The following is a 20,750-nucleotide window of genomic DNA, read 5'->3' on the forward strand; positions in this document are numbered from 1 at the left end:
TGAGCACTTGAGTAGAACCCCTGCTGCTGCCTACCAGTTAAACAGGCTAGGCCCTCATATGGGTGTTTTGGAAAAGTAAGTGTCAGCCACATATAGGAGACACAGACACTGTTAAGTCTCCCTCAGTCCTAACTGCCCTCTCACTGTACCCTTGAGTTGCCAGCAACCCTAACCTCCCCCTGAATTCTTGAGATTCCCAGTCTGCCCCTAGCTTTGACCCCTAGGCAGGACCTCCTAAAAGTGGGTTTCAGTCTGTTTCATGCTCAGGAGGTAGGGATTTCAAGGCCAACTCCAGGATGTATTAAGATTCCGAGATCAGTCAGAGCCTTCTCAGCCCCCTGGGATTGAGTGGCCTTGGAACGGTGCAGTGGAAAGAACATCAGGTTTGGAATCAAGATCTGCCAGTAGCTCCTTGTATGACTACCCTGTTCAAGTCATTTAACCTCTCTGAGCCTCAGTGTACTCATCTGTACAACTGAAATAACAAGACCTTCCTTTTCCAATGCCCAAATGAGCTAAAGGATATTAAGGGATTTTGAAGACTATAGTGTTAAACAAAAGCAAGATGCTATTGCACTCTGTAAGCATGCCATAGACCACAACTATGCTTGTTAGATCAAAGGATTATGAGAAAAACATCTCATCTCATCTCTATAGAACACATGCATCTTACTATCTCTAATAATTTGTTTTTTAGGATGAGAAAGTAATAAGGAGTTAAGCTTCAGCAATACAGAACATTTTAAAGGAAGCAGTGCTGGGAGGGAGTGATCATTGCTGGTGAACATGGTCTCAGAGTGATCAGAGTGGTTACAGGTGTGAATTTACCCACTTCTCTGTTGATCTTAATTTAAAAACAGTTTGAAAACTTGTGACCTTGATGGTGCTCTCTCCCTTCACTGAGGCAATGTGAAGAAATGTGTATGTCTGTGGCAGGCTGAATAATGGTCTTCCAAAATGTCCACATCCTAATCCCTGGAACCTGTGAATGCTACCTTAGATAGCAAAAGGGACTTTGTAGATGTGTACAAATATGTAGTTTAAGGATCTTGATTAAGGATTAAGGATTTTGAGATTGGGAGATTAATCTGGATTATCAGGATGGGCCCTAAATGTAATCACAAGTGTCCTTATTCTAAGAGGGAGGCAAAGGGAGATTTGACCACAGTAAGAGGTGTCATGACAGAAGCAATAGGTTAGAGTGATGTAAGGAAGGGCTGTGAGCCAAGAAATGCAGTTAGAAAAAGCAAGGAAATGGATTCTCCCCTGAAGCTTCCAGAAGGAATGCAGAAACTCTCCTGCTAACACCTTGACTTTAGACTTCTGACCTCTAGAACTGTAAGAGAATAAATTTGTGTAGTTTTAAAGCACTAATGTGATGATTTGTTACAGCAGGAACAGGAAACTAATGCCTCTGACTACAATGACATGAGGCTACAACCCAAGTGGCACCTGTCCCAAATAACTCCTTGATGGCAGAAAATGGCTCCAGTGACCAAAGGGATAGGCAGGGGCTCCATCTTCATAGTTAACTGAGGAATCTTCAGTCATTAAAAGCTTTGGGAGACACTTCAGCATCTGAACCTGACCTGTTTCCTACTAACATTTCTATTGGTTGAGCAGTTACCTGACCTGTTGGGAGGAACAACTGTATTTTAAGTCTGCAGCAGTTAGTTTCAAAGAGGATGTGTAAATAGTGCTCATAAAGGTGAGGCCCTGGTACCAAGAAGGTAATGATTGCATAATGGCCTATGAGAGCCCTTGGAGACAGAATATCTTAGGCTCCAAGAAAAGATCATCTTGTTTACCCTCAAACGAGCCTAATTTAGGAGCCAACACCAAGCATGACGAGACTTCTTGAGGGACAAGAATAGAGAATGGTCCTGGATATACTTTAACTTTAGAAAAAAATTATGTAATCCAATATATCCAAAAATTATCATTTGAATATGTAGTCAATATAAAAATTATTAATGAGGGGCTGGCCAGTGGCGCAGTGGTTAAGTGCACATGCTTCACTTCGGGGGCCCGGGATTCACAGGGTCGGATCCCGGGTGCACAATGACATGCCACTTGTCAAGCCATGCTGTGGCGGTGTCCCATATTAAGTAGAGGAAGATGGTCATGGATGTTAGCCCAGGGCCAATCTTCCTCTGCAAAAAGAGGTGGATTGGCATCGGATGTTAGCTCAGGGCTGATCTTCCTCACAAAAAAAAAAAAGAAAAATTATTAATGAGGCATTACATTATTTTTTAATGCCATCTTCAAAATCTGATGTGTATTTTGCACTCACAGCTCATCTCAATTTGGACTAGCCACATTTCAGATGCTCATTAGCCACATTTCAGATGCTGTTAGCCACGTGCGGCTAATACATACACTTTTATGTCAAATCAAGAAGTATTTTATCAAATTCCTTCCATATACTCAGCATACTTTTAGCTGCTTTAGGGGGTAGAGAAAAGTAGATTAAAAAACCCTGGACTTCAAAGGTTAGATTCACTTCATTCAGCAAACATGTTAAAGTTGAGGAGAAAAGGAGAGGCTCGTGTAAGGCATTATGTAATCATGTGAGCTTCAGGAAAAAAATCTTTGTGGGCTACAATGGGCATGGAAGACTTTCTGGAAGATACGGGATTTGAGCTGTCCCTGAAAGGAATATAGCTTTTGCAATGATGGACAAGAGGGAAAGGAGCATGCCCCATGAGCCTGCAGAAAGGGACCTCTTGGCAAGGGTACACAGGAATGGGTGTTTTGTACATTGAAAATAGATAGGACTGGGCCGGCCCCGTGGCTTAGCGGTTAAGTGCACGCACTCTGCTACTGGCAGCCTGGGTTTGGATCCTGGGCGCGCACCGATGCACCGCTTCTCCGGCCATGCTGAGGCCGCGTCCCACATGCAGCAACTAGAAGGATGTGCAACTATGACATACAACTGTCTACTGGGGCTTTGGGGGGGGGTGGGAAGGAGGAGGATTGGCAATAGATGTTAGCTCAGAGCCGGTCTTCCTCAGCAAAAAAAAAAGAGGAGGATTAGCATGGATGTTAGCTCAGGGCTGATCTTCCTCACCAAAAAAAAAAAAAAAAAAGTAGATAGGACTGGCTGGTCTAGAATGGAGATGTCATTCTGAGCAGTAGTGAGAGCTAACATGATCTTTGCCATTTAAGTAGATTCTGGATGGAATATTTAAAGTAAAAAGAAAACCATAAACAGAGAAAAAAGGTAACTTTAAAAATTGGAGTACTTTCTAAACAGAAAACCCAAAATCCATACAGGAAAAGATCAATAATTTTGACTACCTAAGGCAAAGAAAAAAATATCCAATAAAGTCACATGACAGGCTACCAACTAGGAAAACTATTGGGAATTCCCCCTTTGTGACAAAGGGGGAATTTCATTCTATGTAATACAAACAACTCTTATACCTCTATTAGAAAAAGACAGTCACAGAAAATAATGGCAGATAAACATCCGAAAACTTGTTTAATCTTACTTCCATTAATTACATACAAATAAAAACAATGAAAGAACGTTTCATCACTTAGAACAGTCTTCACGAATTTTTTAAATAGTGATGGTGAGAATGTGGGAAAATAGGTATTCTTATACCTTGTTAGTGGGAATGTAAATTAGCATGGCCACTTTGGAAAGCAATTTGCCAATATATATGAAAATGTATACTGCACATACCCAGGAATTCCATTGCTAGGAATTCATCCTGTGGATATACTCACATAAGTATGCAAGGATGTGTGTACAGTGTTATCCATTACAGTTGGTTGATAAAAGTGAAAAGCTGGAAACAACCTAAATGCCTGTCAGTAGGAAACAAATAATATAGTACAGCCATAAATGGATTACAATGCAATTGTTAAAAAGAACAAGGTAGATCTGTATATGCTAACACAGAAAGGTCTCCAAAATATTTTAAGTGCAAGAAGTAAAGTGCAGAACACCATGAATGGTAAGATCCCACTTTTGTACCTTTTAAAAAGAATTACACATAGAAGGTAATAAAACATCTAAAAGCAAAAAATCAAAGAAGAGTATAAGCATATTTAGTCATATTGAAGAATCAGCCAAAAAGTTAAAATGGTTCGTGGTTGGGGGCGGGAAATGCAGCAAATTATTGCTTCTGTAGTATTTGATTTTTTAACCATACGCACATAATACTTAAAAAATAATTTTAAATAAAAATTTTTAATAAAATTAAATTAAGCAATGTCTTTCTAAAAATAACTTTCTAAAATAATTCTCATCCCCCATTGCCCTGCCCACCTATCTGTCTAACTTTTCCCTCACAGCATAGCCAAAATTCTTGAAAGAGTTTTAAACACTTCTTGTTGCCATTCCTTACCTAGTACATCTTTCTCAACCCTTCAAAATCTGGTTTTGCCAAAGTCACCAATGACATGGGGCTAAAGTCAGCGGGTATGTCTCAGTCCTGATCCACCTTGACATCAGCAGTATTGGAAACTATTTGGTCTTTTTTTGGAAACCTCTTGGGCTCTGATGACAGCACTTGGCCAGTTGTCTTCCTCTTTCCCTGGAGACCCCCTTTTTTTTTTTAATTTAATTTAATTTTATTTTATTTTATTTTATTTGTGAGGAAGGTCGGCCCTGAGCTAACATCTGCCAATCCTCCTCTTTTTGCTGAGGAAGACTGGCCCTGGGCTAGCATCCATGCCCATCTTCCTCCACTTTATATGGGATGCCACCACAGCATGGCTTGCCAAGCAGTGCGGGATCGGAACCAGTGAACCCCGGGCCACCGGAGCGGAGTGCGCGCACTTAACCGCTCGCGCCACCGGGCCGGCCCCTGGAGACTCCTTTCTAATGATGCTGTTCCTTAGGGTTCTGTTCCAGACCCTCTTCTCTGCTTGCATGATCCCTTCCACTTCATGGCTTGTTACCACCTATGTTCTGATGTTCTGATGACTCACAAATCTTTTATCTCTAGTCCAGATCTCTCTGCTGAGCTTCAGAATTATTTATCTAACAGCATTATACCGTCAGTATTTCCCAACCTTTTCCATATCATGGTACACATAGAAAATGGTGTTTTCATGGCAACCCACCTTACCGAGACTGCTGTCTATCAGAGGGAGCTCGTGCTGCCCGGAGGGTTGAGAAGATCCATATGCAGCACATCTCTAACCTCTTTCTGAGGCACAACAGTTGGGAAGCTCTGACTTGGATAGACATTTCCACCTGAGTGTCCCCCAGGCATTTCAGTGTCAACATGTTTAGATGTGAAAATATCATCTCCCAAACCCGCTCTTCCTCTGGTTTTTTCTATTTCATTGAATGGTACTACCCTCTGCAAGTTACACAGTCCAGAGGTCTTGGCTTAGCTCTCTGCTTCCCTCTACATCCAATCCCAAGACCTGCTGACTCTACTACTGTTTATTTCTTGAAGTCATCTTCTCTCCATCACCACTATCACTTTCCTAGTCCAGAGCACGTCATTTCTCATTTTTCCCCTCAATTACTACAAAACCTTACTTTCTGGTCTCTGTGACTTCAGTCTTGCTCTCTCTAATCTATTCTCCACACTACAACCACAGTGATCTTTCTAAAATGCAATTCTGATTATGCCACCCCCCCTGCTTAAAACCATTCAAAGGCTCTGCATTGCTCTTAGGATAAAGTATGATCTTCCCACTGCTTACATTTTCAAGCTCATTGCTTATCATACCCCACATGAATTCCATATTATCTAATTATCTAATACTACTGTGTACACAGTGCCTGGCATGCAAAGACTCAGTAAGAATTTTTTTTTAATAGTATATATTTTTTTTAATTGATGTTTTAATGGTTTCTAACATTGTCAAATTTGGGGTTGTACATTTTTGTTTGTCCATCACCATATATATGACTCCCTTCACCCCTTGTGCCCACCCCCCACCCCCACTGCCCCTGGTAACCACAGTCCAGTTTTCTCTGTCCATGTGTTGGTTTATATTCCACATATGAGTGAGATCATACAGTGTTTGTCTTTCTCTTTCTGGCTTATTTCACTTAACATAATACACTCCAGGGCCGGCTCCGTGGCTTAGCGGTTAAGTGTGCGCGCTCTGATGCTGGCGGCCCGGGTTCGGATCCCGGGAGCGCCCCGAGGCACCACTTCTCCGTCCAACGTGAGGCCGAGTCCCACGTACAGCAACTAGAAGGATGTGAACCTATGACATACAACTATCTACTGGGGCTTTGGGGGGAAAAAACTGAATAAATAAAATCTTTAAAAAAAAAAAAAAACATAATACGCTCCAGGCCCATCCATGTTGTTGCAAATGGGACGATTTTGTCTTTTTTTATGGCTGAGTAGTATTCCATTGTATATATATACCACATTTTCTTAATCCAATCGTCAGTCGAGGGACACTTAGGTTGCTTCCACTTCTTGGCTATGGTGAATAATGCTGCAATGAACATAGGGGTGCATAAGCCTCTTTGGATTGTTGATTTCAGGTTCGTTGGATAGATTTCCAGTAGTGGGATGGCTGGATCATAGGGCATCTCTATTTTTAATTCTTTGAGGAATCTCCATACTGTTTTCCATAGAGGCTGCACCAATTTGCATTCCCACCAGCTGTGTATGAGGGTTCCTGTTTCTCCACATCCTCTCCAACATTTGTTGTTTTTTGTCTTGCTGATTATAGCCATTCTAACGGGCGGGCGTGAGGTGGTATCTTAGTGTTGTTTTGATTTGCATTTCCCTGATGATTAGTGATGTTGAGCATCTTTTCATGTGCCTATTGGCCATCTGTATATCTTCCTTGGAGAAGTGTCTTCATTTCCTCTGCCCATTTTTTGATCGGGTTGTTTGTTTTTTTGTTGTTCAGTTGTGTGAGTTCTTTATATATTATGGAGATCAACCCCTTGTCAGATGTATGTTTTGCAAATATTCTCTCCCAGCTGGTTGGTTGTCTGTTCATCTTGATTCTGGTTTCATTTGTCTTATAAAAGCTCTTTAATCTGATACAGTCCCACTTGTTTATTTTTTCTTTAGTTTCCCTAGTCTGGGTAGGCATGTCATCCGAAAAGATTCCTTTAAAACCAATGTCAAATAGTGTGTTGCCTGTATTTTCTTCTATGAGTTTTATAGTTTCAGGTCTCACCTTCAGGTCTTTGATCCATTTTGAGTTAATTTTTGTGAATGGCGATAGCACATGGTCCACTTTCATTCTTTTGCATGTGGCTGTCCAGTTTTCCCAACACCATTTATTGAAGAGACTGTCCTTTCTCCATTGCATGTTCTTAGCATCTTTGTCGAAAATTAGCTGTCCGTATATGTGTGGTTTTATTTCTGGGCTTTCAATTCTGTTCCATTGATCTGTGTGTCTATTTTTGTACCAGTACCATGCTGTTTTGATTACTATTGCTTTGTAGTATGTTTTGAAGTCAGGGATTGTGATGCCTCCTGCTTTGTTCTTTTTTCTTAGGATTTCTTTAGCTATTTGGGGTCTTTTGTTGCCCCATATAAATTTGAGTATTCTTTTTTCTATTTCTGTGAAGAATGTCATTGGGATTCTGATTGGGATTGCATTGAATCTGTAGATTGCTTTAGGTAATATAGACATTTTAACTATGTTTATTCTTCCAATCCACGTGCATGGGATATCTTTCCATTTCTTTATGTCATCATGGATTTCTTTCAATAATGTCTTGTAGTTCTCATTGTATAGGTCCTTCACCTCCTTGGTAAGATTTATTCCTAGGTATTTTATTCTCAATAAGAATTTTTGAACAATGAAAATAAGGAAAAAGGGGTCCAAGGACCTGAGCAGATCCATCATATCTGTGCCAGGTAGGAGGTTTCAAAGCACATACTGGCAATGTTGTCAGAACCCAAGGAACATGACTGTCCCATGTAGAATTACGCAGCAATAGCAAAGATCTATTCCTATTCAGCAAATGGACCAAACATTAGCTTATCCCCAGCTCCTTTTTGCATCTTACTGAGCAGGAAAGACATCAAGAATGCACTCAGAGTTGGGCCGGCCCCGTGGCTTAGCGGTTAAGTGCGCGCGCTCCGCTTCTGGCGGCCCGGGTTCGGATCCCGGGCGTGCACCGACGCACCGCTTCTCTGGCCATGCTGAGGCCGCGTCCCACATACAGCAGCTAGAAGGATGCGCAACTATGACATACAGCTATCTACTGGGGCTTTGGGGAAAAAATAAATAAATAAATAAATAAATAAATAAAAGAATGCACTCAGAGCCAATCCAGCCTAGAGAATAGCCAGGTTATTAAAATGTTTTGAAAGGCCAGTTACCAACCTGACCATCTCCTGATATCAGAAATTCTAAACTGGGGTCACTTTATCAACTAACGTAACACAGTGGCCAAATGGCTACAATGCCGAACTGAAGAATGAAGATGCTCCAGCACAGAATGAATGACCACATAGTATTGAAGCAGAGGACCCCTTTCAAAGTACTGATGTGAGCAGTGAGAGGGTGGTTCTCTGAGATGCCATCTACCAGTCTGTTATCAGCACTATATGCACAGTTAGACCACGCCACCAAACTGGTTTGTTACCAACAGCTTGCAGCAACCAAAGACCTAAGAAGCCTAGTTTATTTTGTAACACAGAAACTCAAGTAAAAAAGAATAGAAAACTAACTTTGGGACTTCTGTATAATTTTTTTTTTTTTTTGCTGGGAAAGATTCACCCTGAGCTAACATCTGTTGCCTATCTTCCTCTCCTTTTTTTTTTCCTCCCCAAAGCCCCAGTACATAGTTGTATATTCTAGTTGTAAGTCCTAATTCTTCTATGTGAGCTGCTGCCACAGCATGGCTACTGACAGACAAGTGGTGTGGTTCCGCACCCAGGAACCAAACCCGGGCCACTGAAGAACATGCCAAACTTTAACCACTAGGCCATCAGGGCTGGCTCAGGACTTCTGTAAAATTTTTAATAATTTAAGTGAATAATACCTCTGGGGAATTAAAATGTCCTAAGCCTCATCAAAGACAGAAAGCGATCGTGGAGCAATTGTAGCTATACTTCTTTCACCTCCTGTCAGTGAAGATGAAGGTTTGTGAAGCATAGAGAATCTGCCAAAATCTGAATGCCTAAACTTGCAAGTGAGCAAGAGTCTTTAAGTTAGGAGGGCAGGTGCTTGCTCTAACAAATGCAGATGTTCTGGCTGTGTTTATTAAACAAGGGTAAACATCTGAATGAAAAGTAAAAAATCATCTAGATGGTCTGTTTGCTTCCAAAAATTTAGTTATTTGGAAACATCCAAAAATAGTTAGAAATGTCTGGCAAACTCTTAAGGTTTTTCCACCCGTTGGCTTTGGAATGCAACAGATACATTGAGTTTTAGTAGACTTTTAAGCCCTTGAGGAAGGGATCATGTCTAATTTTTGTTGTAAACACAGGACTAGCCCACTGATCCCTATTCAATAAATGTTGGAAGACTGAATGAATAAGAATTAATCAATGCTGCAGAATTCCAGAGATGCCACTGTCTATCATCAAGAAATAAGGTGAGCTTTCTCAGAATTGAAAACATGTTCACAAAAAGATTTGCACAAGAATGTTTATAGCAGTCTTATTCATACTAGCCCAAAACCGGAAATACCCAAATATCCATCAACTAGAGAATGGATAAACAAATTGTAATATATTCATATAATGTAATATTACTCAGCAATAAAAAAGAAGAGACTACACATAGCTAGATCTCAAATACATTACTAAGCTAAAGAATATAGATGCAAATGAGTACATACTGTATGATTCCACTTATGTGAAATTCAAAACTATGGTGATAGAATTCAGGAAGTTGCAGGGGGTGAGTGGTGGTAGGTGCAGAGTAATCAACTATAAAGGGGCATGAGGGAATTTTCTGGGGTGATGGTTCAGTATCTTGTTTTGGGGGTTACACAGGTGTATATTATTGTTGGAATTCACCAAATGGAACACCTAAGATCTGTGCATTTTATTGTATGTTAAGGATAAATCAATTTAAAAAAATTGTTTTAAAGCAAAAGTGAGAGAGCTGGTGGGAGTAACCATCATAACATCTTTTAGGCTCCAATAAAAACTGTCCTCAGGTACTCTTCATCAAGCTACCCCTGTGCTCAAGCACCCAACATGACTTCTTTATCACCTGTCCTGTCAACTCTGTATCCTCATTCTGATCTCCTCCATTAACTTCTCCCACTTCCCACCCACCAAGGTGATCTGCTCACTGTTCCGTGCAGGTAATTTACTCTTTCCTACCTGAGTCTCCTGGTATCCTTACTCGGCCTGGATCCTATTCAAGTTCTTTATGCCCTTCAAATCCCATTTTAAATTGAGGTGCCTCCTTCAGAAGGAACTCTTGATTAATCCTAGCCAATTTGAGGAACCTATGTTCCCTATGCTTTTATGTTCGTTTACTGGACTAATAGGATGCTTTTATACATCCCGTGTATACCGGCAACAGGCAATTTTAATAAAATGGGCAGAGTCTGTGGCTAGGGATCCCTTTGTATTTCTCTGCAGAACCCTGTTCAGAACCTGCATTAATGGGCCAGTCAGTACAATGCAGATTGTGAAGATTATATGATATCCAGACAAGGGCAAATAGATGTTTAACCAAGGACCAATGAGAATGGTATTGAAGGGAGCTCTGAGGCCCTGCAGAGGCCTAGGTGGGCTGTTTGCTTTTCCTCTTTTAAGCACAAGGTTAGTTCAACAGGGAAAGAACTCGTCCCCACTGAGATAGCAAATAGCTCAGAACAAGGTTGCATCCTTTTTCTGCTCAGCCTTCCCTCCTCCTATACCAGTGAGGAAATGGCCAGCACTGGTCTGAGAGGAGCGCAGAGCCTGTTCCCAGCGTCCAGTTTTCCATATTACTAGGAGGACCTCATCCCCGGGGGAGGAAGAGTGAGGCGGGAGCATTTAAGGCCAAGAGGCACTCAAGCCTGTTGTCGTAGATTTACACCCAACACATCTGCAGTAAGGCAAATTACAAACACGATGCTCACAACCACATATACACGTGCACGCCCAGCCCCACAGAAGCAGACGCGCATGCCGGTGGCTCCGCGCGCACCTATTTAGTTTTCTCTGCTATAGATGCCCCCCACTGCACCCCCGCTTGGCCCAGCCCGTCTTCTCCTACCCCTGCACTGGGGAGGTTTACCAAGCCCCACCTGGCGAGGCTTGGGGAGAGTGTTTCTCTATAGGGGGAGGGGAGGTCCTTCCCTTTGGGGCGGAAGCGGCGCGCTCCGACCGGGCGGACTTAGCTCTCGTCCTGGGAACATCTGGAGGGGGCTGGGAGGGGCGCGCACCCAGAGTGAACGTGGATTGGCTGCGCGAGAGCAGGGAGGCGGGGTCTGGGTGATGGGCGGGGCTCACTGGCCCCTTTAAAGCCTTGACATCAAGAGGCGGCCCCAGCACCCCCCGTTTCTCTGCCCCCCGCCCCCGAGCCGCGGCCATGGACCCGGCGGATCCGGCCTGCCCTGGCCCAGCTCGACACCTGATTTCGGTGAGTTCCGGGCCTACTTGGGATTTAAAGGGCAGCGAGTGGGGAGTCTGTAAGCCCCCGGCTGGGGGTGGCGGTGTGGAGGGTAAGGCTCTCGTGGCAGCCTTGGATCGGAGGGGGAGGCGCGGCTTCCTGCCCGGACCTCGCTGCCTGCCCCTCCCTCCCGCCGCACTCTCCCCGAGGGCTCCGGCTGCGACTCTGTCCACCCCCACCCCAATCCCTCCCGCCCCCCGCGCCATCCTCGCGCACACTCCGTGGCCCCGGAAGGGAAACTTTCGGGAGAGGGGGATGTTCCGGGGGCCGGTCTCCCTCCCTCTTTGAAAGCCCTGACCTTGCCCCAGCTGCGCACCCCACCCCACCCGCATCCCACCGTCCGGGCGCCGCTTAGCCGTGCCGGGTTGTGGCGGGGGAGTCGGGGAGGCTCTCCCCTAAGCGCAGGCGCGGAGGCGAGCCCCGGGCTCCTCTGCACTCCTTGCGGTCCCCGTGGCCTGAGGCGGTAGGGCGTGGGGGAGATGGGGAGAGGCGGAGAGATCAGGGTCTCCGAGAACAACCCTTAGGTGGCTTTGAGGGGCTGCGGGAAGGAGTAGGGGAGCCTGGCGGGCTGAACACTAAAGAGAAGGGCTGGGCAGAGACTGGGGCCAGGGCAGCTCCTGCAGAAAAGGCTCTCTGGGTCCTGGCTGCGGTGCCAGAAGAATGCAGAGAATGTATCTGTGCCCGACACTCCCCTGGCCTAGGCCGACTAGGAAAGCGGCTGTCCTAACCCCAGCCCCCCTCTCCTTAACCTGGGCCCAAGGCCCCACGGTCTCTCCAGCCCTGGCACTGCCCCAAGGGCACGGAGGGCCCTTACCTCCCACAGGCCTGGTTTTCCAGGTGTCTCAGCACTATCCACCCAGCCTGTCCAGCTGCTACTTCTTAAATGCTCACCATTCTGAGGAGCCAGTGGTCTTAGGCTGATGGGTTTCCTGGCTGTAAAGGCAACCCCTGTTATTCATCCCTACCACTGCCTCCCTCCCCCACAGGTCCTCCTGCCTGAGCACAATTGTCTGTCAGAGGACGCCTGGGACAGGAGTGGTCCTGGGGGACAGTGGAGAGGGGGTCAGTGTCTAACCATTCCGTGGTTAGTACTTTTGGGGAAAATGAACCTAGCCCAGTTGCCTCGTTGCAGACCTTCTCTTGCAAGACATTATGCCAGCTAACTCTGAGACCCCTTGTCTTTCAAGATAGGAGACGAAATTCACTTCTTATATTGGTTCCCTGTCTTTTTAAGAACAACCTGGGGTTAGTGGATTTCCTACCTCAGAGAAACACATGTATTCTGTCTGGGGAGATATTCCCGCATAGTTCAACTTTGTTTTCAAAGTCATGCTCTGTGCATGAAGAAGCGTCTGCCCTCATGCATGAGGTGGCTTGGGCCCTCCAGCGTCTTTCTCCAGTTCAGGCCTTCGGAAGAGAGTAAGAGGCAGGAGAGGCAGATGGCCTGGGCTGCAGGGAAGAAGGCTCTTCCCCAGTAGGCAAGTGTAAACCAGTGTGGATGAGGACCAAGTTGCTATCACTGTGGACTGGGAGTCAGAAGCTCTGGTCCCTGCTCTTCCCAGCTTGCTATGTGACCTTGGCCAAGACAGTTTGTCTCTCTGGGGCTCTTTCCTCTCATCTGTAAAATTCAGCGGTTGGACTTGAAAGCTCTAACATTCCCTTCCACTTTTTGACGTTGTGTGGTTCCACTGATGAATGAATGTGGAGGGAAGAAAGGTCCTCTGGGAGGGTGGTTCGGTTTGGAGAGGTAGGTGTTGGGTGCTGCGGTCCTAAATCGCAGTGATTTAGGATTAGAGCCTTGGGTGGAGGGGAGCAGACTCCCTTATCCTGCCTAAGAACAGCCATTGTCCTGCTCACCCCTGGTGCCCTGGGGTATGAACTGCTGCTGGCTGGGGTTTGGCCCACCCATCAAGGCTTCTGGTGAGACATCCTGGCAGGCCAGTCTTTGAGTTGGGCCTTTGGGGAGGGGTTGAGAGAGGAGGAGGCAGCCAAGGGCCAGCAGGGTAAGCAGATTCCCAGGAGACAGTTTGCATCTCAACTGTTGGGACTTGTTTTAGGATCTGGGCCAGGGAGCGCAGCACGCTCATCTGCCCTCTTATGGGAAGAGGACAAGGAGAGCCCCACTGCTGTTGCCCATCCCACCGCCTGGCTCTACTCACCTCACCTCTGCACTTATACCCCCAGTTCTCAGGCAGGGGGCTTAGGGAATCCTCCCTGCTGGCTCACCCAGGCCAGCCAGCCTCCCAGACCCTGCCACACCAGCCAGGCAGCAACAAGGAGAGGCCGTCCCAACCCCACCTTCCCCATCTTCCTTCCCTCCTGGGGGTAGGGCTTTCTCAGGAGTCAGGCTCTCCAGGTTGGGACTTGCTCTCTAACCCAAGAGCCGAAGGCCTTCACATTCTCTTTATTCATTTTAATCCTTGGTCTCCCAGGTGCTGAGGGGGATCTTGAAGGATAGGTGGAGACGCAGTAGTTAGAGAGGCTGTGGGATTGGTTGGATCTGGGGCACATTCTCCTGCATTGCTTTTCCCTCTGCTAACTCCCCTGGGCCTGGGGAGCCCACTTCCCTGGGCCCTGCTGCCCATGGGACTGAAGCTGCAGCAGGAAGTATTTAGGTTAGACCCCCAAGGAAGCCTTCCTCACTGCTAGGACCCCCTGGAATGGAGAATGGAAGCTCCCAGGGAGGTCACTTTCCCAGAAAGTGGTTAATGGTGGAGTCCTTGTCAGAGTGAAGGATGCGGCTGTTGCTAGGCAGAGGCTGCTGTTTCCTCTTGGGGTGTGGCTCTGAGGCTGGCCAGCCAGAGGCCCCGTTAGAAGCAGGAGGAGAAAGGACCCTTGCCTGATAACCAAAGAGGGGTCCCTGGCCCTGTCGGCCCTGGGTCACCAGAACTACATTTCTCAGAGCAAATGCTGCTTCTTGCCCCTGCTTCCCCTGGCTCCTCCCCCAATTCACCACCACTACCGCGGTCTGCTTAGACAATCCTCACCAGAACCTGGCAGGCTCCTTCAGCCCCAGTTTGGCTGTACTAATGGACTGATTGGATTTACTCTACTTGCAGTTTGGGGTTTCTGATTGAAGATGCAAATTTATGTAAATCAATCTGGGATCTGCTGCCACATCAAAACAACATAGAGTCCTAGGCTGGAAGGAATCCCAGGGACGGTCTAGTCCAACGCCCTTGTGTTCAAAATGGGGAAACTGAAGTCCAGAGGGGGAAGTGATTCATATGATGATGAGTGTCAGAGGCAGGGCTCCTGATTCTGGTCTAGTGTTTTACATGGTACCGCTCTGTCTTAATTTCGCATGCATGAGGAGGCCTGCCCGAATTTAAAGCAGAGAGGGCGGTTCTTGAACCTCAGATTGCAGAGAGCTAGGTCCTTGGAGGGTCAGAGTGTTATCTCAGGGCCCCCCAGGGGCTCTGGTCAGCTCTCGAACATGCTGAAGAAAAACAACGTCAAATTTCTTAGAACAACACCCTTAATATTTTCCCCCAGGCCCTGCCCTAGAGGGTTGGAGGACAAGGTCATTGGTTGCTGCCTGGCTTGGCCCTTATGGTGTCCCCTGGTGCTGAGATTGTGTCTGTTCTTAGCATCTCTCAGTACCAGGCTTAGCATCTCTCAGTACCAGGCACATAGTAGGCTGTGGATGGATCTGCACAGATCCATGTGATCCATGCATCACAGATCTATGTGGTGCCTCCATCTTTACCCTTCCATTCTCATTTGAGTCTCTGCTGCTTCCCTCCATGGCCACAGTGGAAAAAGAACTTTGGTCTTCTATGACTCTGCCCACCCTCCCCTGCCCTCATGGAGGGCACAGGCCAGCTGGGCCTCCTCTGCAGGTTTCTGCAGCAGTGACAGACCAGGCAAGCCTTGCTATAGGAAGGATCTCATTATTTTAAGATCAATGCCGAAGATGGAAGGGAGCCGCGGAGATGAGCCTGAGTCCCCAAGAAGCAGTCTCTCCACTTCTTGACATGTTTTTGATCTGATCCACCCACCCGGCTGCAGGATACCCCCTGCCCCCATTTCATGGACTGCGCCTGTAGCATGGGGCTGTTGGGTGGGCTGAGCCCTCACTTACCCTGTAGTGCCTGCGTGTGTTGCAGAGATGGCGCTGATGCTCAAAGCAGCTGTTGGCCTGCTTTGCGGTACTTTGGGAGAGTGAGTGTATGGGCTCAAGGTCAGAGGTCCTGACTCCCAGCCAGGGCTACCACCAGGCCCTGCTGCAGCCTGGGGTGGAGGCTTGGGACACATATCTGGGGTCTTCCTCAGCCTTAACCCCAAACCCAGGTCTGGCTGACTCTGAAAGGAGTGCCCTTGTCTTCAGCATCCTCCCAAAACACAGCAGGCATGCAGCCTTTGGTTCCTCGCTGCCCAGCGGCCCTCCACACCCGTATCCTTATCTCCGTGTGAGGGAAAATCCTTCTCCCTGGGCCTCAGTTTCCCAGCCTGTGCTGATGGATTAATAACGCATCATCATTGGGGTGTGGCACCTGCTTGATAATTACCATTTTCTACGCTCTGGGAGTTAAACACAGATGAAAGAGGCCTGAGGAAGCCAGGCTGTTATTAAGGTGAATTATCATTGCTGTTATTACTGATTCCTAAAAATCCAGCAGCCACTGAGAAGAGCCCAGGCAGACACAGCTCCCTGAATCTTATGCTGGTCCTTGAGCTCGGGGAGTTCTCCAGGTCTCACTAAGTGTTTTTTTTTTTAACGTATAGATATTTTAAAAGGAGAGATGACCCCCGTTCTGCTGCTCCTGCTGTTGCCTGCAAGGCTTGAGTGGTGGGTGCTGCCTGGGGCATTGGTCTGCACTTCTCTCTCTCATGCAGGGCTTGAAATCCTCCCTCCCCGAAGACCTTCTGGGTAGGAGAACAATGAGGTTTTTCCTAGATGAGACTGTGAGGGGCCCCCAAACTCCTGGATTGTGGCCCTGGGGTTCTCAGTGGCTGCATTTCCCAGGGTCTGATTCATTTCGCCCCTAGCTGGCTTGATGTGGGGGCCGTAATTGGCCTTTGTGTGAGGGTCTGTTGAGATACCCCCTGAACCTGCCCACAGCAGTCCCAGGAGCTTCCAGGAGTTGTTTACCCCATCTTACCCCCTTTTGCCCCAAACTCTCCCCTTGCCCAGCCTCCCACCTCTGCTTCTGTGCTTGGCCAGACCTTACCCCCCTTCCCAGAGGCCTAGAATGAACCCAGCTCTTGCCCAGGTGGAGGTAGCCTTGACCAACTTCTGAATAGTTTAGTGCTACCATGCCACACCACAGCCTGGGGGTGGGAGGCCTCTCCCCTAGACCAGGGAGAGATTTCTGGGAAGAAAGGGAGTGAAGACACTGGTGTCCCTTGGCTAGAGTCCCCTCACTTCATCTGGCCAGACCGCCTCACCCCTTCCTTGTCCCAGGGTCCTGGTCCCTACTTCCTAATATGGGAAGAAAGTAGATGGCCCTAGCTGAGAGGGGCTTTAGAAATCACCTGGTCAAGTGGTTATTCCTTCTAACATTTTTTTTAAGTTTTGTATTATTTTATTTTTTCACTAGATTTCTTTTTTCATAATCCAGAAATCAAAATGATACAAAAAGGCATAGGTTGAGAAACCTCGCTCCCACCTCCACCCCCTTCTCCCTCCGTAGATAATCACTTGTTAGTTTCTTAAATATCCCTCAAGAGCTTCTTTACACAAAAACAAATACATATATATATTCTTATTTTTTTCCCCTTACCCAAAAGATAGCATAAAGCGTATACTGTCTTCACCTGTCACCTATTGGCAATATCTGGGTGTGCATAGATTTCTTCTGCCACCTCTGTCAGGTCTCTGGCCTTTACGACCCACCCCAGGGTCCCCCAGTTGACCCCAGGCCATGAGCAGGCTTCATTCACCTTCATATACTGAACTTCATTCAAATGCCAGGGTTTAGGCCAAAACCAGCCTCTGAGGAATTCTCAAGCGATGGCCAGCACTCACTCTGCGCTGGGTGCTGTGCTACACTCTGGGGGTATAGTGGTGATCCGAAAAGTCCATGTTTATCAAATAATTAAACAGTTATAGAATTACAGCTGTGATAAGGCTGCAAAGAAAGGACATGTACTGTCAGAGGAAGTCATCAGGAACCTGGCCCCCCTTGGTGTGTGTGGGACTGTGCGTGTGTTGGGGGAGGCACGTGGCATGGCACAGCACGAAGCTGGGGCAGGAGTCTGGGGCTACACCTGCAGATACAGTACCACATGACCTAGAAAGCTGGGTTTCTCCACTTGACTTCAGCGGCTTCTCTTCTCTCCTCTCTCCCATCTGTGGGATATCCTGGGCCCCTTGAGTTTTATTGTGTCCAAGACAAGGAACCCCCTTCTCTGCCAAATGGTGCAGATAATGCCTCCTCCCCCACCCCCGGCCCATTGCCTTCTGTTTCCCCAACTCTGGGCCTCCAGGCTCCTGATGCTGGAGTCTTCCTTTCCACTGTAGGCTGAGGGGAAGTTGGGGGGTGTTTGCTTCTGACTTCCTCTGTAGACAGCACCTCACTTCCTTTCCCCGGGGCTAGGAGAGGGCTAAAGCTCTTGGCTTTGCTGTCCCTTCCTCTCTCCCCGCTCTGCTTTTCTGGGAAGCTTGTGGGCCCCATAAGAAGGCAGCATCAAAGCCAACAACTTCTCCCTAAAGGCCCTGCCGAGCTCCTCATTCCCACCCCACACCCCGCACAAGGGGACCTGTCTTCTCAGCTGCAATCCCTTTCCAGACATGATCTCATCCTTCTCTTCTATGCCCTGCAGGGAAAGAGGAGTCAGACCTCACTCCATTTTACAGATAGGAAAACTGAGTCCCAGAGGGGTTCTAGGCTTCATCTAGGGTCATGCAGTATGGCTGAGCCAGAACTGGATCCAGGAAGCCTGACTCCCATCTGTGGGCACAAACAAGAGCAGAGCCCAGTGGGTGCTTGTGGGCGAACCAGAGCTGCTTTCTCCTCCCAGAGTATTGCTGGCAGCTTAGATGGTCACCTCCAGGCTCTGGCCAAATGGCACCCACTGAGTCAACACTGAAGCTGCCTGGACGCAGAAGGCGCTTGGCCGGCCAGATCCTGTTCCCTTTGAAGAAAGAGGCAGGATATGAAGCTTGGGGGAGTGAGGACTAGGGGCTGGGAGGGTATATGCCTGTAGGTGCAGCCTAAGAGCCAACAGGATGTGCAGCCTCCTTGGCCCTTTTTCTCTGGGATCTGAGAGCAGATAGCTGACATCCCAGTGGTCAGCTCTGCTGTCACCTCCACTATCGCCTCCAGGAGGCTCTCTGCCTCGGTTCCTCCCGTGGAACCCAGCATATGTCTCTGGTTACACCCAGGATGTTGAAAAGATGCTGACTCTCCTATTCGGTCAGGGGATAGGAGAGGAGTTAGTAACTGGCATGGGCCAGGGGACCAGGAAACACTCACCTTCAGATGCCCTTCGATCCAGCTGCACTGAGTCATTCTGTTTCCATATACACATAGAGACTTCTGCCTTCTTCTGCTTATGCCTTCTTTCTGCCTGAAGTGACCCCCTTCCCTTTTCCTTATGCCTAAACCCTACCTGTCTAGAAAGGCTCAGTTCACTTGATGCCTCAAATTCTGAAAAACTTTTCCAGCTCCTGCTTAATATTTCTCTCCTGATTTTTAAAATTCTCCAAGACTTCTCTTGTGGAACTTCCTTCACAGTCCAGCTATTTATCTGCATGTTTTACATCTCCTACTAGACTGAGAGCTCCAAGAAGTCTGAGAAGAGCTGACCCGTCACTGCATTGCCCCCCAGTACCCAGCATTGTGCTTCAGACTGAGTGATCTGTCCAGAAATATCTGCAGAATGAATAGATTAGTCCTATTTGTCAGAGGGAGTCACTAAGGCCTGGGAGTGGGTTGAGAGCTTGGAAAAGCTCATGTCAAGGTTAGGGACAAATCTGAAAATGTCCCTTGCTCAGCTCTCAGTGTGATTTGTCATCTGGGCCCTCAGAGCCATTTGGGTGGGGGTTGGTTGGGGGTCTTTAAGGGAACCTGATGAGCTCATTGTACATTTTCACCTGCCTCTTCTTTCTGGTCTTTTTCTGTCTGGGAAGAAAGGAGATCCCCAGGTTCAGGGCCTGTTGGCAGGTGCAGTGCACTGGCAGACAGTATGGGGGAGTACAGAAAGACAGAGCCCCTCCTCAGAGAGCTCCCCCTTCTAACAGGGATGTCTCCCCTTCCTCACAGGGGAGTACTAGAGAACAGGACGCATTACAGTTTCAAATACTAATCCTGCAGGAGGCATTTTAAGAAGAGAGATCAGTGTGGGCTGCATCAGTCCAGGATAGCTTTTCGGAAGAATTGCTCTGGGGCCAGACCAGGGCAGGGCTTCCAGAGTCGTGTTGAGGGCTTTGGTCTCTCCCCAAAGCAGTAGGAGGTCATGGGAAGATTTGAAGCAGGAGGGACACAATCAGATTTATAGTCTTAGAAAGAAGATTGCCCTGGTAGAGCTCCTTGGAAAAGTGATTGCAGCAGGGAAAATACAAGATAAGCCTGGAACATCTTATGGTGCCAGAAAGTAAGCAAATGTTAAAAATAAATAAATAAAGCTTTTAAAATAGAAGCATGTTGGGCCGGCCCCGTGGCTTAGTGGTTAAGTGCGCGTGCTCCGCTGCTGGCGGCCCGGGTTCGGATCCCGGGCGCGCACCGACACACCGCTTCTCTGGCCATGCTGAGGCCGTGTCCCACATACAGCAACTGGAAGGATGTGCAACTACGACATACAACTATCTACTGGGGCATTGGGGGAAAAATAAGTAAATAAATAAATAAAATCTTTAAAAAAAATAAAATAAAATAAAAGAGGCATGTTGAAAGGACACAGGAGCCAACCTGAAAGAATTCTCAATGGCCAAAGCTGGAGTTGAGGGCCGGCTCCGTGGCTTAGCGGTTAAGTCCGCGCGCTCTGATGCTGGCGGCCCGGGTTCGGATCCCGGGCGCGCCCCAAGGCACCACTTCTCCGTCCAACCCGAGGCCGAGTCCCACGTACAGCAACTAGAAGGAGGCGAACCTATGACATACAACTATCTACTGGGGCTTTGGGGGGAAAAAAATGAATAAATAAAATCTTTAAAAAAAAAAAAAAAGCTGGAGTTGAAGCAAAGAAATAAGTGTGATAATATTGGATTATAGTGCAAAGAATAAAATAAATATCCATGAGTCCATACTAATAGAAATTTGTAATTAAGAAAATAAATGGGCGCC

The 20,750-nt window shown here is 47.2% G+C and overlaps 1 protein-coding gene across 1 annotated transcript in view; it reads left to right on the forward strand.

Moving 5' to 3' along the window:
* The first annotated feature begins 11,385 nt into the window (after nt 1-11,385).
* Nucleotides 11,386-20,750, forward strand: part of NCKAP5L (NCK associated protein 5 like) — a 31,731-nt gene continuing 22,366 nt past the window's right edge. The window contains exon 1 of the mRNA XM_004428994.3: nt 11,386-11,493. The gene's annotated coding sequence lies outside the window, so the exon portion shown is untranslated. The remainder of the gene's footprint in view (nt 11,494-20,750) is intronic.

The sequence above is a fragment of the Ceratotherium simum genome, chromosome 17 (assembly GCF_057802395.1).
Source record: "Ceratotherium simum simum isolate JZ-2026a chromosome 17, ASM5780239v1, whole genome shotgun sequence".
NCBI classification, from domain to species: domain Eukaryota; kingdom Metazoa; phylum Chordata; class Mammalia; order Perissodactyla; family Rhinocerotidae; genus Ceratotherium; species Ceratotherium simum.